The sequence below is a fragment of the Ovis aries genome, chromosome 6 (assembly GCF_016772045.2).
Source record: "Ovis aries strain OAR_USU_Benz2616 breed Rambouillet chromosome 6, ARS-UI_Ramb_v3.0, whole genome shotgun sequence".
NCBI classification, from domain to species: domain Eukaryota; kingdom Metazoa; phylum Chordata; class Mammalia; order Artiodactyla; family Bovidae; genus Ovis; species Ovis aries.
This window is the reverse complement of record NC_056059.1, coordinates 60,005,925-60,021,505: the sequence shown is the minus strand read 5'-3', so window position 1 is coordinate 60,021,505 and position 15,581 is coordinate 60,005,925. Positions and strand designations below refer to the sequence as shown.

General features: G+C 43.5%; 2 non-coding genes across 2 annotated transcripts; one reads left to right on the top strand and one right to left on the bottom strand.

The window, feature by feature from the left end:
- Positions 1–10,583: 10,583 nt before the first annotated feature.
- On the bottom strand, positions 10,584–10,690 carry LOC114115483 (U6 spliceosomal RNA). Its single transcript, XR_003589820.1, has one exon. It is a non-coding gene; the product is annotated as a U6 spliceosomal RNA (small nuclear RNA).
- Positions 10,691–15,291: 4,601 nt separating this feature from the next.
- On the top strand, positions 15,292–15,362 carry TRNAG-GCC (transfer RNA glycine (anticodon GCC)). The gene has a single exon. It is a non-coding gene; the product is annotated as a tRNA-Gly (tRNA).
- Positions 15,363–15,581: the final 219 nt, after the last annotated feature.

Sequence of the window (15,581 nt, the reverse complement as noted above, 5' to 3'; positions counted from 1 at the left end):
AGCCCAAAAGAATAAAATCTGTCACTGCTTCCACTTTTCCCCCTTGTATTTACCATGAAATCATGGGACTAGATGCCATGATCTTAGTATTTTTAATGTTGTGTTTCAAGCTTTTTCACTCTCCTCTTTCACCCTCTTCAAGAGGCTCTGTGGTTCCTCTTCACTTCGTGCCATTACAGTGACATCATCTGCATATCTGAGGTTGTTGACAGTTCTCCCGGCAATCTTGATTCCAGCTTATGATTAATCCAGCCTGGCATTTCACATGATGTACGCTGCATATAAGTCCTGTGAGATGCTCCCAATCAATGACTGAGCACAGAAGGGAGACTTCTCCAGGAGTCAACTTTGACTCCAGAACTCATCGTCCACCTGGTGCCAAACCTTTCTTGTAACTGCGCTGAAGTCTGAGACTCCTTCGGCCCACGCCACATACTTCTCACAGAACTTCTGTCTCCACTTCCTCCTGCTCCTTTCTGCTTCATCCTGCACAGGCCTTCTCCCCTATAAATCCCTTACACACCTAATCCCACATGGACACCTGCTTTGAAGCAGACACAAACTAACACGTGATGCTAACGATAAAAATAGCAGTGATGGGAACTGTTACACTTTCCTGTGTGCTGTGTGCCAGGCACTGCTTACACAAGCGTAGTTTCCTGGCAATAATATTAATAATGGCTAACTTTCTTGAGTATGTTCCAGGACCATGCATTTCATGCACTGTCTTCACAAAACCCAAAGTGAGTAATGAACTGCCATTCTCATGATTTTGCAAATTAATTGGTCATACGTCAGAAACTTGCATACTCCCCAATTTCTAGCACATCCAAACACCACCACAAACTATCCTCATGACTTACACTATTTAGGAATAGCATCTGTACAATATTTACTCATCATTTTTCTTTAACTGATTTTTAAAACTTGAATATACTTATTCTTAAAAGAAACATAATATCCCTAAAATAAATGGTAAATTGCTATCCATTGCCATAAATTAAAGACAACTCTGAAAAATTAAAAATATAATACTAGAAATAATCACAGCAAAAATATTATCAAATTTTATCTAGACAATATTATAGTAGATATTATAATACATCTAATTAAAGACTCTAAATCTGAGGTCTGTACTCATTTTGTGTATGTGTGTTTTGAAAGGGAGATTAACCAGTGTTAGATGTTAAAGAAATTCAGGCTTCAAGTGAAAAAATTTTTCCTGACAAAACCAGGAAAATTGAAAAAAATAAATCAAAAGGGACTAAGTTTCTCAGTCTGTGACTCAATGCTCTTTTATGCTGCGTCCATGTATCTCAAATCCCTAAAGTCCTCTTGGTGTGCCTTGGGAAATACCAACTAACAGGAAAGTGGAGAATGCTCATTTAGATGGAAAAACAATTTTGTACAATTGTCCCTTGGCCCCCAAAGAAAAGAAAATCAATTTCATTGCTTTTCAGCCTCTGAAGGTTCTCCGTGCACACAATGGTTTATCTGGAGGGTGCAATCTTTCAAAAGTAAGACAAACCAGAGCCTGAAGCATGAGGGAACGCTGCTTTTGGGGCAGGTGTATCCGGTAGAGAAACAAACACCTCTCTGTGGTTAGGCCGCCTAGTGTTCTAGAGTTCAGCACATTCACAAATCAGCCTGCCAAGGAGGGGGCTGTACCGCTCTCATCGACAGCCTGGGGCCAGTGTGAGAACCTCCTAGCCTCTCTGGGTTGGGTAGGCCACGATGATAGGGAGCTGAGCCACACTGATGGGAGAGGGAGGCCCAAACCACCCTCCAAGCTCTGCATTGGTCCTTTTCCAGCCAGAGCCTCCAAGTTATTTACATAGACAGCAGAAGAATTCCTACTGCAACAGATTACAGCTTTCCTGCAGTTTAAACACATTTTAGAAAATCATAGCCCTACTCTTCAGACTTTAACCCAAAGAGAAGAGACCAAAATCTGACCACTTGGGATTGGAAAGTGCTTGAAACCCAGAAAGGAGGTGGAGAGGACTTGTCCCCAGCCCTCCTTTCTGATCCTGAGCTCCTGAATCAATTTCCATTATGCATAATTTGTATTTGGTTTATTACCTCGTTTGCAAACTTAATTAGATCTGGAAATAGAGATGGCTTGGAATGCCATAGTGGAGAAACCTGGGAGGCTTCCATTTATCATCACAAAGTCTCAGTATTCTGCCCACTTTGCAGATGGGAACATAGAGTCACAACTGAAATTTCAGAACTGAAATGAGGTCTGATAGTGGGTCAAAGGCTGATTCCTCAATCTGTACTTCCTTACACCTCTGGATCTTTAGCATATTATGCTTTTGAATAAGTTACCATCCAAGCAGAGGTAAGTAATAGAGGAGGAGGAGGAATAATTAACATTTTTGAGTGCTAAACACCTTATATACCTCATCCCATTTAATGCTAAAACCTCCGTGAGATGAATATATATATTTATATTTTTATATATATTTATATTTTTCATCCCCTATCTGCCAACAAGAAAATTGAAACACAAAGAGATTAATGGTCAAAGATCACCCAAAATGAGGTTTCAAGCCCAAGCATTAGGGCTCTGACCCCAGTGGTCACACTCATAACCACTATACTGCCTTTTGAGTCAGACATAACTGAGTTCAAATTCAGGCTCTATCTGATAGTAGCTGTGCAGATTTGGGGAATTCACTCAACCATTCTGACCACTGTTTTCTTTTCTGTAAAGTGAGGATTAAAATAGTACCTATCACTTAAAGCTGATAAGAAGAGTAGTTAAATGAGGTAATGCAGGCACCATGCTTTGCATGGTGCCCAGAACACAGGAAGAGCTCAATAAATGCTCAGCATTATTAGCAACGAAATCGTGGTCCAAAAAGGGTTCATCCACTTCCTATTTACTTCTCTGATGGCTGCCCTCCTTACAGTTGCTACCTACTGTTGACTTAAGCAGAGCCTTCCGTTTTACCTCAGTTACCCCATGCAGCTTTCTGGGGAGGGAAAGTTCACCAGAGGAACACTCATCCAGCCTCTGCAAAGAGCCTTTCCCCTTTGAAGCCGTTTGCAGAGAATCATGGTGGACCGCAGAAAGCACTTTCAGAACCATCAAGGGTTTTTAAAGGCAGTGACAAACCCCAGGAGATAGATGGCATCATAGAGCTGTTTGTCCTAAAAGGTAATACACCTGGTGTGGGGGCCTCTGAGAATAGGTGGATGTGTGCTAAAGCTCTGTGTGTGCCCAGGATGTTCAGAGAATGAGCCCACTGTAAGAGTCAGCAGAGGAATGATCGTTCTCTGATGAAAACCATAAAGTCTGCAGAGTTACTACATATGATGGTTTTAGAAGATACAGATGTAGAGGATGGACTTGTGAACAGAGTCAGGGAAGGAGAGAACAAGAAGAATGAAGAAAGTGGCATCAACACATATACATTATGATGTGTAAGGTGGACGGCCGGCGAGAAGCCACTGTGCAGCGCAGGGAGCCCAGCCTGGTCCTCTGCGATGACCTGGAGGGACGGGATGGGGGAGGGGAAGGAGGCAAGGGCGGGGAGGGAGGGAATGTGTGTCTAATTATGGCTGATTCACACTGTTGTATGGCAGAGACCAACGTAACATTGTGAAAGTTTAAAAAAATATTCTTTACAGTGGAAAAAAAAAAACATGTCTGTGTATTCTTTGGCACTCCTCATATAAAGAGTTAGAATTTAATTACCTTACCCTTGAATATGGGCTGTACTTAAGGACACTGTGATTTCTGAGGCTAGTTTATAAAAGGTGTTTTAGCTTGGTTCTCCCTCGGGGCGCTTCCTCTTCAAGCTCAGTGCCATGTTTTGAGGAAGCCCAGGTGGCAATGGAGAGGCCAAGAAAAGATCTTCCTGTCCTCAGCTTCAGTTGAAGCCCTAGACAACAGACGGTCTTTGAGATGCCTCCAAGTCCAGTCACCATCCGACTTCAAGTATGTGAGAGGCCCCAAGTGAAAACCAGCTCCTAAGCCCAGTATATTGTAATAAATAATTGAAATGCTACAATATAGTTCAGAAAGCTTTAACTGTGGGTCATGGTTAGCTACCATAAGCTTTACTTTTTCTTTCTTAGAAACTATTAGTTTAGCACTTATTCTCATAACGATAATAATTAATTTTTGTTGGATATTTATCGAGTATTTTTATGACCCACAGTAATTATTTTTATCAATTTTTTAAAATCTAACTTTAATAATAATAACTGGATACATTAGTCACGTTATGTGAGTTCTCCTGAGGGAAGTGCAGCTAGGTAGGCATTCCTCGGAATAAACCTGAGGACTATTCTTTAGCACCCTATGCCATCAAAAATGGGGAAGCTTTAGGGTTAACTGACCCTTGAAGTCCTCTTTGAAGCAGCACTGAAGCGAGCTGACAAGCAGAACCTTGATCCTTTGACAGTCCCAACATGTCAGGGTGTGAAATAACATAACGATGCAGAGGCTGTCTGCAAACCATCAGCCAACTGCCAAGTGTTTTCTAGGAGCTGACTTGGTCTTAACTCTTGTGCATGTAAAACTTCCAGCTCTCAGAATCTACCAAAAAAAAGTGGATATCTCTATAAATGTTAACACACAGGCTTTTTTTTTTTTTTTTTTTTTTTACACACAGTGTTTTAAACCCCATCTACACAAGGTACTGAGGAAATAAAGAAACAATGCCTGTTTTCAAGACTATATTGCCTAATAGGGAAAGTATTAGCTATTCTAATACTAGAATAGCTACACATGCAGGCCTCAGTGGGAACACAGGCAAAGCACATTAGCCCACTCTGGGATTCAGATCAGCTTCTTGGAAGTGGAGTTTCTTGAGCTAAGGCTTAAGGAATGACTCAGTTAACTCAGGATACTGTAACAAAATACCAGATTTTGGGTGTCTTCAACAGCAGACTTGTATGTCTCACAATTCTGTAAACTGCAAAGTCCGAGTTGAAAGTGCCTGCAGATTCAAACTCCGGTGAAAGCCCTATTTCCTGGCTCGTACAAGGCTGCCTTCTCAGGGTGTCTTCACACGGTGCAGGATTGGGGGCGCTCTCCTCTGTCCCTTCTAATAAGAGCACTATTCCCAGCACAGGGCTCCATCTTCTGGAGTTCATTAAGCCTAATTGCTTCCCAAAGGCCCCACTTCAATGTGAATACCATCACACTGGAGAGTATGGCTTCAACATATGATTTTAGGGGGAACACAAACATTCTGTCCATAGCAAGGGAAGTGTGAGTCCAGGCAGAGCAAGATGGGCATTCCGAGAGGCAGGAGCAGCATCAACAAAGAAGCAGAAGTGTGAAGTGACATGCAGGATGCAGTCAACTCTGAGCAGTTTGGTGTTATCAATCGCTCCAAACTCTCCCTCCCCTACCACACACAGAATCCTTTCTTCAAACAAAAAAATTGCATGTGGGAACCCAGCAGATAAAACAGATACAATCAGGGGCTGTAGGGGATACCTCTCCTGAGAGGGGGCTGATAGGGCACGTCTCACAAGGCCTAAGACTCCACAGGGAGGCGAAGTGGGGTGGGTGGTGGTGGTGGAGGCAGGCGCTGGAGTAGATCTAGAGATCTGTAGCACAGCGGCCCGGGCTCGGATGGCCTAACACACTCAGCCTTGTGGGAATGTGGTGGGGTACCACTGAGGAGGTTTTTCTAAGGAGTGTGTGCTCAGATTTGTGCTTGGGGAAAGGCAGTGGCAGCATAAGGAAGAAGTGCCTCAGTCTAGAGAAAATGTCATCAAGGCTTGAACTAGGACTGAGGCCATGCCAAGAGGGTAGGTCACTGGAGTCCTTCACTGATCCTACTTCTCAGAAGATAATTTTCCACTAGTAGGATTTTTCTTTAATATTCATTATTTGGCTGTGTCGGTCATAGTTGTGGCATGCGGGACCCTCATTGCACATGCGGGGTCTTTCACTGTGGTGTACAGACTCCAGTTGTGGCACACAGGCTCCAGAGTGTACAGGCTCAGTAGTTGCAGTACGCGGGCTTAGCTGCTCCACAGCATGTGGGATCTTAGTTTTCCGACTAGGGATCAAACTTTCGTCCCCAGTATTGTGAGGCAGATTCTCAATCACTGGACTACCAGGGAAGTCCCTCCACTAGTAGGTTTTATAGAGGGAGGCCTGGCTGCCTGAGGTGGATGTCAGCCCCTAGAGCCTGACATAGCCCTTCATTCCTACCAACTGCTCTCTAGCTGCCACTTACCCATGCAATCCCCACAGCCCAACTGAATTGATGCCTATTTTACAGGTAAAGGCTGAGACATTTGCGGCTGGTATGGTGAATTTTATGTGTCAGGGTGGCCAGGCTATCTAGTGGTACCTAGAAATTTGGTCAAACACTAGTTTGGATGTTCCACAATTGCATGAGCCAATTTCTTAAAATCTCTTTCCATTTTCCACTATATGTATACTACTGTTACTATTATTGATATATATACTATTGGTTTCTCAGAGGAACCCTGACAATTACAATGGCTTATCCCATCATCCAATTACCCCATTGTCCAGATAGAGGCAGGAATAAAATGCTGATTTGTAACAACTTATTAATTCAAGGTCATCACAATTTCTCCCGTGAAAATGAGTTCAAAAGGTGGAGAGGTCCTGCCCTTAACTGGCATTCCTGATAACTTCAGCAACCTGCTCAAAATCTTCAGTGATTCTCTGTAGTCTTCCAATAAAGCTCCAATTACATGGTCTAACGTTAGGAGTCTCTGTGTCCAGAATTCAGTCTCCATTCCCAATCCTACCTCTCATGACCTGATAAATTGATTATTATGCATTATATCCACCCCCACAAAAATAACACTGTTCATCCACACCCTTTGCCTTATAATTTGTAGTCCCCCCTGTGGGGAGAGTGAGAGATTCCTGATCCACTGAGCTGGGGCTTGTCCACATGACTTGCTTTGCCCAGTGAAATGTAATCAGACATGACATACCCATCCTAGCAGAAACTTGAAATGCTTGTGTGGTTTGGCAGAACCGAGGGCAGATGGTCTCTAGGAAGCTGGGGATGGAGAGTATAAAGTTCTCTCACAAAGATCATTTTACTTTTCAAGTAACAAAAGTAACAGCTGCCTCTTATGCAACTTTTTCTGCAAGTCTAGATTTTCTGCTCTGTTGCAGTGTGAAATTGTTTCATTTTAAGCAGTAAGCAGCCTCTTATTTTCATGAGGGTTTATTCAGTCACTTAGTATTTGGGATGTTTACCTGACAGACCAATGGATTTTTTTGGATCTTAACTCAGTTTTTTGGGGGTGGGGGGTAGGGGGTGGGGGAGGGAGATGTCTTTAAATGGTGCCTTGTTTTATTTTTACCATGTACCAGTGTAGGAAAAAAATATCTTAACAGCTGGAACCAACTCCCAATTTGCATATAAAGTACCTCTGCTTAGGACAATAGCTTTATAGGTCCTTTGGGATGGAAAATGAGTCTCCCTCAGTCATGGGAGAACAGGTGAGTGGAAATAAAAGATGGCTAAAATGTTCTGCTTTAAAAACAAATAAGAAAGAGGGCAGAGCAGGGAGGCAGAGGCAGACAGCTGAAATTAAAGAAAGTGGAAAGAAAGAAAGAAAGAAGAGAAAGTTTAAGCAAAGGGCAAGAGGCTTGGTCGAAGCAGAGACCTCCAGTTATCTTCAAAACCCAGTTCTTCCCTCCTGGCATAGTAACAGAATCCCAGCTGCGCTCGTGACCACCCTACCTGGGACTACATCTCCCAGGTTCCATTGCAGCCAATGTGACCACGTGACTACATTCTAACCAATGAAATGAGAATGGAAGTGATGGCGCGCATCTACTTGCCCTGGAGGAAATCCTTGGCCTCCGTTCACTCCTCTTCTCTGTCCCATGGCCTGTTTGTAGCTGTGGTTTGACCTGGCTTTGTCTATACCGAAGAGGATAGAGTCACTCCCAGGGGACGGCAAAGCAACAAGACAGAAGGGAAGCAAAGCAGACACAGCCTAGAGAGAAAGCGGAGTGTTTTTTGGTGGGAGAGTCAGCAGGGGTTGTGAGGGAAGGATCTTGTTTCAACAGCTTAGCCTAAATCTTAACTAATACGATGGCAAAATCACTAAGGGACTTTCAAAAAATGGAGCTAGCTATTATTCAGTTTCTTTAAATCTGCATTTTTCTGTGCTATAAACCCTTCATCTTTTGACCTTTGGCAAAATACGTTACAATGTGTGAGTAAGAGCCTTGGTAGAAATAGGGAAAGTATCTGGGTCCCGTAGTTGGGCTGACAGAGTACAGACAAGGAAGAGAACGCATGCAGGATGGCCCAGGGACCAGAAGAATTCCCCAGAAGCAGGAGCTCAAGCCAGACTGCCATGACAGTGCAAGCCCACCCGAATTCCCAACATCTCGGGGAGGGCCTGGGCATCACACAGGGTACGGAATGCAGTGATGATTCAATTCAACCTGGGACCTAGGGGTCAGGATAACTCCTACAAACACCTGGACTGAAACAGTAATTAATCCATAAGGCAGGAATATGTAGTGATTAACAGTACAGATTCTACAGTCAGACTGAATGAGCTTCAATTTCTCTTCTCCCAACTACAACTATGTGACTTTGGGGAAGCAACTTAAAATGCTAGCCTCAGTTTCCTTATCTGTAATTTGAGTATAATAAAAACAGTCTTCTCATAGAGTTATTATAGAGCATTAAAAGGAATAATGTACATAAAACACTCAGCAGAGTGTGTAAGATATGATGAAGGAACGATATTGACTGTCCTTTATTATTAATATTAATTTCATCATGATATTCATAAAGATCCTAGCTATTAATCAAGGCTTAGAGAAAAATCACTAACTTTGAGACTTCTCTGGCAAAGTCATAAGCTCAAATGTTTCTGACACAACCCAAGGACAGTGGGTGGAGCAGGGCATCACTCCAGCATGTAAGCTGTCTCAGGACCAAGTGTTTCCCGTTGTTCAGCTGAGAAAACAAACAAGTTGCGAAGAGTGCCTGAGGTAGCAAGTTAGTGACAGGACTAACACTAAAACTGGGGTCTCACACTATCATTTGTGGTCTAAGGCATTTCAGCAAAGCCAGGCTGAACAAAATGAGAACACTGTTACCGGCAGGCTCAGGTGCTCTGGGACCTGTCCCCACACCTTGCTCCTCCTTACCATGGTGTCCGCACCTCAGTGAGCCACCACCATCACTCAGGAACTCAGGCAGGAAAGCCACAGTGGTTCTGTACTTCCTGTTTTCCCTCACCCCCTGCTTCTAATCAGCCCTGGGGTGGTGTCTATTTCAGCTCTGATGTCACTCTCAAATCCATCCACTTTCTCTACCTTCACTTCCAGTGTACTTCAAATCACCTACAGTAGCCTCTTAATTGGCATCTGCCCTTGTTTCTTCATTTTCCTCTCCTCTTGGAAGTCATAGGGATTTTTTTAAAACCCAAATATCATTATCCCTGTCCTGCCTAATACCTTCTGTCAGCCTCCCATTGCCCCGGGGTGAGGGTTCAGCCAGCCTACCTTGTTAGTGTCAGTTTAAAACACCCCACCCCCCGGCCCCCGCTCTCAAAGCCCAAACCACACCAGACAGTTTTTTTGTTTCTAGAACAGAGTACAGAGTCCCCAGCCCTTGAATGCTATTTCCTCTGCTTAGGACATTGTTTCCTTCTCTACCTCCTTTCATCTACTAACTCATTCACTCAAAAACATTTTTTTATCAAGCTCCTACTATAGGTCAAAGCACTGTTCTAGGCCACAGAGATAAATAATCTTTTTTGTGCCATGATCTCTATTAGAACTCTGATGATACCAATGGACCATTTTCTCAGGCTAATGCTTTTTTCTTTTTTTAGGATGATGAATTCTATATAAATATCACTTTATATCACTGTTTACTTAGTTCACTTGAACCTCACCACTTTGACTAGATAAGGTAGATATTATTGTACTTCCTCTTTTTCCCAACATATTACAAACAGTTGAAAAGATTACAGTGAACGTTGATAGGGGAGGCAGAATAATGGCTCCCCTAAAATGTCCATGGAATCTGTGTATATGCTATGTTATATAACAACTAACAACAAAAAACTTCCAAATAAAATGAAGGACTTTAGGGAGATTATCCCTATAGGGAGGTTATCCCTATAGGGAGAGTGCATTAGATTATCCAGGTAAGTCCAGTGTAATCAAATGTGCCCTTAAAAGTGGAGAAAAAAAGGAAAGTGGGAGAGTTAGAGAAGATGGAAGGAGGAGTAGGAGAGATCTGAGGCTTAAGAGGGACTTGACCTGCCGTTGAGGGTTTTAAAGATGGAAGAAGAGAGCTGTTATATATGTTGAATTATGTCCCAGGCTGTGTGCTTAGTGGCTAAGTTGTGTCCAGTTCTTTGTGACCCCATGGGCTGTAGCCCACCAAGTTCCTCTGTCCATGGGGGTTTTCCAGGCAAGAGTACTGGATTAGGTTGCCGTGCCCTCTTCCAGGGGATCTTCCCAACCCAGGGATCAAACCCATGTCTCTCGAATTGCAGGCAGATTCTTCAGCATCTGAGCCACCAGGAAGGACCAGGCTAACGCTTTTTATTTTATTTTTTATTTATTTATTTTTTTAAATATGGAACGCTTCACGAATTTGCGTGTCATCCTTGCGCAGGGGCCATGCTAATCTTCTCTGTATCATTCCAATTTTAGTATATGTGCTGCCGAAGTGAGCACTTTTTTTTTTTTTAAATAACGCTTTTTAAATTCATAGAACAAATAGAAGGGATTATAAAAGAAGCCAAATGTATTAAAATAGTTATTAAAATGTTTAAAAATTCTGATACAGTAACATATATGTTTCTTTATTATTGCGTTAAATAACAAGATCCAGCAGTGGGTCTAGAAAATGCTTTAACTTGTTAGTGGTCAGCGTAAATGACATTTCAAGATATCTGTAAAAGGGCAGTGGTTGACAAAGTCTCAAGCACAGTTCAAGGACTGTGGTTTGTTGCCTACATTCACAACGAAAGGAAATGCTACATTTCAGTTAGGGGTTAGTGAAAATAAAGGTATAATTTTTGTTTTATTTAAATTCATAGACTCCAAATGCTAGGCACAGTTTCCAGAGGGTCCCCAAGTTTAGGTTCAACCCAGGGAATATAGTAAGAAAAATAGGAGCTTGCATTCTAATCAGGGGAAATTGATAATAAACACAATAACTTCAGATGATGATGAGTTATTTAAAGACAATAAAATCATTCGGACTGTAATGAATTTAAAGAAAATAAAGTGACAGAGATTGAGTAGTAAGTAGGGTGGTTGATTGTGTGTGTATGTGTGTGTGTGCACTCAGCCTTGTCTGACTTTTTGCGACTCCCATTAAGGTGATTGGGAAAGGCCTCCCTTGGGCTTCCCCGGTGGCTCAGTGGTAAAGAATCCACCTATCAATGCAGGAGACGAGAGTTCAATCCCTGATCTGGGAAGACCCCACATGCTATTGAGCCTATGCTCTAGAGCCAGGGAACAACAACTACTGAGCCCATACACGGTAACTACTGAAGTCTATGCACCCTAGAGCTGGTGCTCCTCAGCAAGAGAAGCCACCACAATGAGAAGCCCCGCGCTATCCGCCCAGACAGCAGCCCCTTTACTCCACCGCTAGAGAAAAGTCCATACAGGAACAAAGACCCAGCACGGCCAAAAATAAATGAATTATATTTTTAAAAAAGAGAAAAGGCCTGTCGAGGAGGTGACTTCAGCTGAAAACCAAAGAAGGACCTGGAAGTCCTCATGAAAAGCCAGGGTTGAGGAGCAAAAAGAGGGGGACAGTAAGAGACAGGCCAGGCGTGGCAGTGGAGGGAGATGATGTCCAAACAGGCGCATATAAGCCTCAAAGGCCAGAGAGGGAGGTCCTTGAGCAACTGCTTCAGTCCTTCTGAAAACTGGGAAGCCATTGACATGGCATCTGGGGTTATTTTTGGCGCTCTTGCGGTAACAGGAGTGAAAGAACCTAATGAACAGCTCACTGGAATCTTCTCATGGCTCATATATCATCTCGTTTAACTCTTCAAGTGCACACTGTTCAGATGCTTAAGGTCATCAGCTTAAGCTGGGATTCTGACGAAGCCCTTTCCCTTGATCACCACCTTTTTCTATCTCTTTTCTATGGAGAAAGCATAAATTCTTTCAAATCAAAGTCACCTCCTTCCCCCGTGGCTCCCAGGACATGCCTGTCTGCAATCTTTTCCCCTTTGCAGAACAGTGTCTCCTGGGAGGAGAAGTTAAAAATCTAAATGCAGAAGCTTAAAGCTGCAGGGCCTGGGGGAAGCCACTTAGCCCTAAGTTCCTAGATGTTAAAACCAGCATAACCATGGCAACCCACTCCCAGGGCCTTCATTAAAGAATCTGACAGTGAAAATCAGACTAAATCAATGTAAGGAGAAGAATGCTCTGTTCTCTCTAAGTGCAGCTGGTTCGCACCCTGAGGAGCTAAAAGCATTCTCCCCCGCCCCCTGCAGCAGGGCAGCCCACCACCCACTAGGGACTCCCCATCTGTAAGACAGAAATTTCAGAGAACACTCCTGTGCACTCCTGGGCCTGTCCCTTTCCCCAGAGAAGGTTCTCTTGCAAAAGATGTGTCCACCTTTCTAAAGAAGCCCCAGTGCAGCCAGGTAGCATCTCCTGCACATTTTCAAGGAAGAGAGAAAAAGAGAGAATTGGGCAGAGAGTGAGAGTTCAGTCAAACCTTCTCTATTTTCGCTCTCATCCTTGTTTTTCTCTCTGCTTTTCCACTTCTCCAAATTGACCTCAGAGCCTTCCCTTGATGCCTCTCAGGATCACCCTCTGGTTGGTGCTTTGGCCTAAAGTATTTGTAATACAGGTTCTCCCTGCTCCATCCAGTTGTATCGGGGCAACTGAAGCCCTGCCTCCTCCACCTGTTGTCTCGAGGATGAGAAAAAACATCGGCAGCTCTGTGCCTGGTCAACTCACTAAGACTTGACTGGACTGGGAAATATACCAAATTCAAGTGGTACTGGGAGCATTGGAAGTACATTCCATGCACTGTGGACAGCCTTTGTCAGGCCAAGTAGTGCATTTTCTTACCTCCTTAATTTCTCTGTCACCAGCAAGACTGAGGATACCCCAGAAATGACAGAGATGAACTTTTCACTGAGTCTCCATATGGCCCTCTCACATGCTGAGTACATTACCTCATTTCAATTCAATTACATTATGAGATGGGCATTATCATTATCTTAGTCAATAAAAAATTATTATTTTATAGAACCACAATCGGATATTTTAAAAGTTTAATAACATCTTTAAAGTCATTTAGGGAGACTTCCCTGGTGGTCCAGAGGTTAAGACTTTGCCCTCTAATGCAGGAGATGAAGGTTTGATCCCTGGTCAGGGAACTAAGATCCCACATATCTCATGGCCAAAAAGCTAAAAGCATAAAACAGGAGCAATACTGTAACAAATTCAATACAGGCTTTGAAAATGGTTCACATATAATAAGTCTAAAAAAATAAAAAGACTTGATTTAAAAATAAATTCGTTTAGGGTTTTAATTAACTCAGGTCATCTGACTCCATGATTTTTACTTCCCCAGATATTGTCTCCTGGTCAGAGAATGGATCTAGAACATTACAGCACTGATTAAACCAAAGTCTACTCTGGGCCCAGAATTGACTTGTCAACATGAGGTGACATGGGAAGTGTTGTGTCATGGGGAGTCTTACGCATATACTGTAAATGGTCACAGATACCTCTGTGAATGGAAAGTATTAACTGCCCCTAAGGTAGTTGCAGGCACCTCATGGAAATGAGGGCTCTGACTGACTCATTCGCACTGCAGATACCTAATGGTGGCAGCAGCCTCCTTTTTTGATGTGGCTTCCTTCTCAAGCTCATCTTGCCAAACTGCTAGAGAGACATGAAATTCCTTCCATGGGACTGATTCCTTCTCATCTTGGCTGCAGCATGCTGGGAGGAGGAAGAACAGAGAATGAAGGAGAGTGAGCGGGTGAGCTTCTGGCTGCAGCTAGTAAGGAAAACGGGCTTCCCCAGCCGGCACAACCTGACAGTCTGCAGTCTCTTTTGATAGATGGAAAATATGCAAAGGGTTGGATCAGTACAGTTCAGTTGCTCAGTCGTGTCCGACTCTTTGCAACCTCATGAATCACAGCACACCAGGCCTCCCTGTCCATCACCAACTCCCGGAGTTCACTCAAACTCATGTCCATTGAGACGCTGATGCCATCCAGTCATCTCATCCTCTGTCGTCCCCTTCTCCTCCTGCCCCAAATCCCTCCCAGCATCAGAGTCTTTTCCAATGAGTCAACTCTTCACATGAAGTGGCCAAAGTACTTTAGCATCAGTCCTCAGGGTGCGGCATATATGAAAAGGCAGAGAGAGAGCCAGTTATATTAATCAATCTGTAGCATTTAATCTGTCAGTAAAGAATCTGCCTGCAATGTGGGAGACCTGGGTTCAATACCTGGGTTGGGAAGATTCCCTGGAGGAGGGCAAGGCAACCCACTCCAGTATTCTTGCCTGGAAAATCCCCATGGACAGAGAAGCCTGATGGGCTACAGTCCCTGGGTACAAACCTTTGGACATGACTGAGTGATTAAGCACAGCTCAGCACAGCATTTAATCACATGAATTAAATGTTTGTTTACATATTGTCTCCCACTTTTGACAGGAAGACCCTTTAGGGAAGGGACTGTGTTTTCTTTATTTTTGTTTTTCAAAGCCTTAACTTGGAAGACATGGAAATTTTGCTGAATGAATATGGGCCCGGAGTCCAGACAGCCCTGGTTCAAATCTCCTTCTCAGCCAAGTACTGCGGAAACAACTGCAAATTATTTACCTAAAGGTTGCAAACGGCCGACAAACCACATCCAACTCAGACATGATGTGTTTGGCCCACAGAGTGTTGACCCACCACTGTCTTGAAAGTTGTAAATTAGTTGGTAGTACATAAAACTCAGAAGATTTCCTATATAAAGATCTGGATTTCTAACTTCTGCTGAAAACTTGGAAGACAGCATGTGGTCGATTGGTTGCAAAGATGGCCCCGATTCTTCACCCCTCCCTTTGACCACACGGTTTGCAGTGTCACTTTACAGCACTTCCCATAAACAGTTGACATCTATGTCCCCACATTTTGTCTCCGGATCAAGCCTTGTGACTTGCCGTGGCCAACAGAATATGACAGAAATGAGTTATGGAGACATCTAATCCAAACACTCTGATCTCATGAGGACCCCTGAAATGCAAGATCCTCCCAATTCTTTTATTGAAAGATGCCAGTAAGAATTTTGAGGCTTGCATTGGTGGTTCAGTGGAAGAATTCTTGCCTGCCATGTGGGAGGCCTGGGTTCGATTCCCAGCTGATGCATTGCACTGTGTTTTGGGGCTTCTCTGGTGGCTCAGTTGGTAAAGAAACTGCCTGCAGTGCAAGAGACCTCGGTTCAGTTCCTGGGTTGGGAAGATCCCCTGGAGAAGGAAATGGCTGCCCACTCCACTATTCTTGCCTGGAGAATCCCATGGACAGAGGGGCCTGGTGGGCTACAGTCCATGGGGGTGCAAAGAGTCAGACACCACTGAGTAACTATAC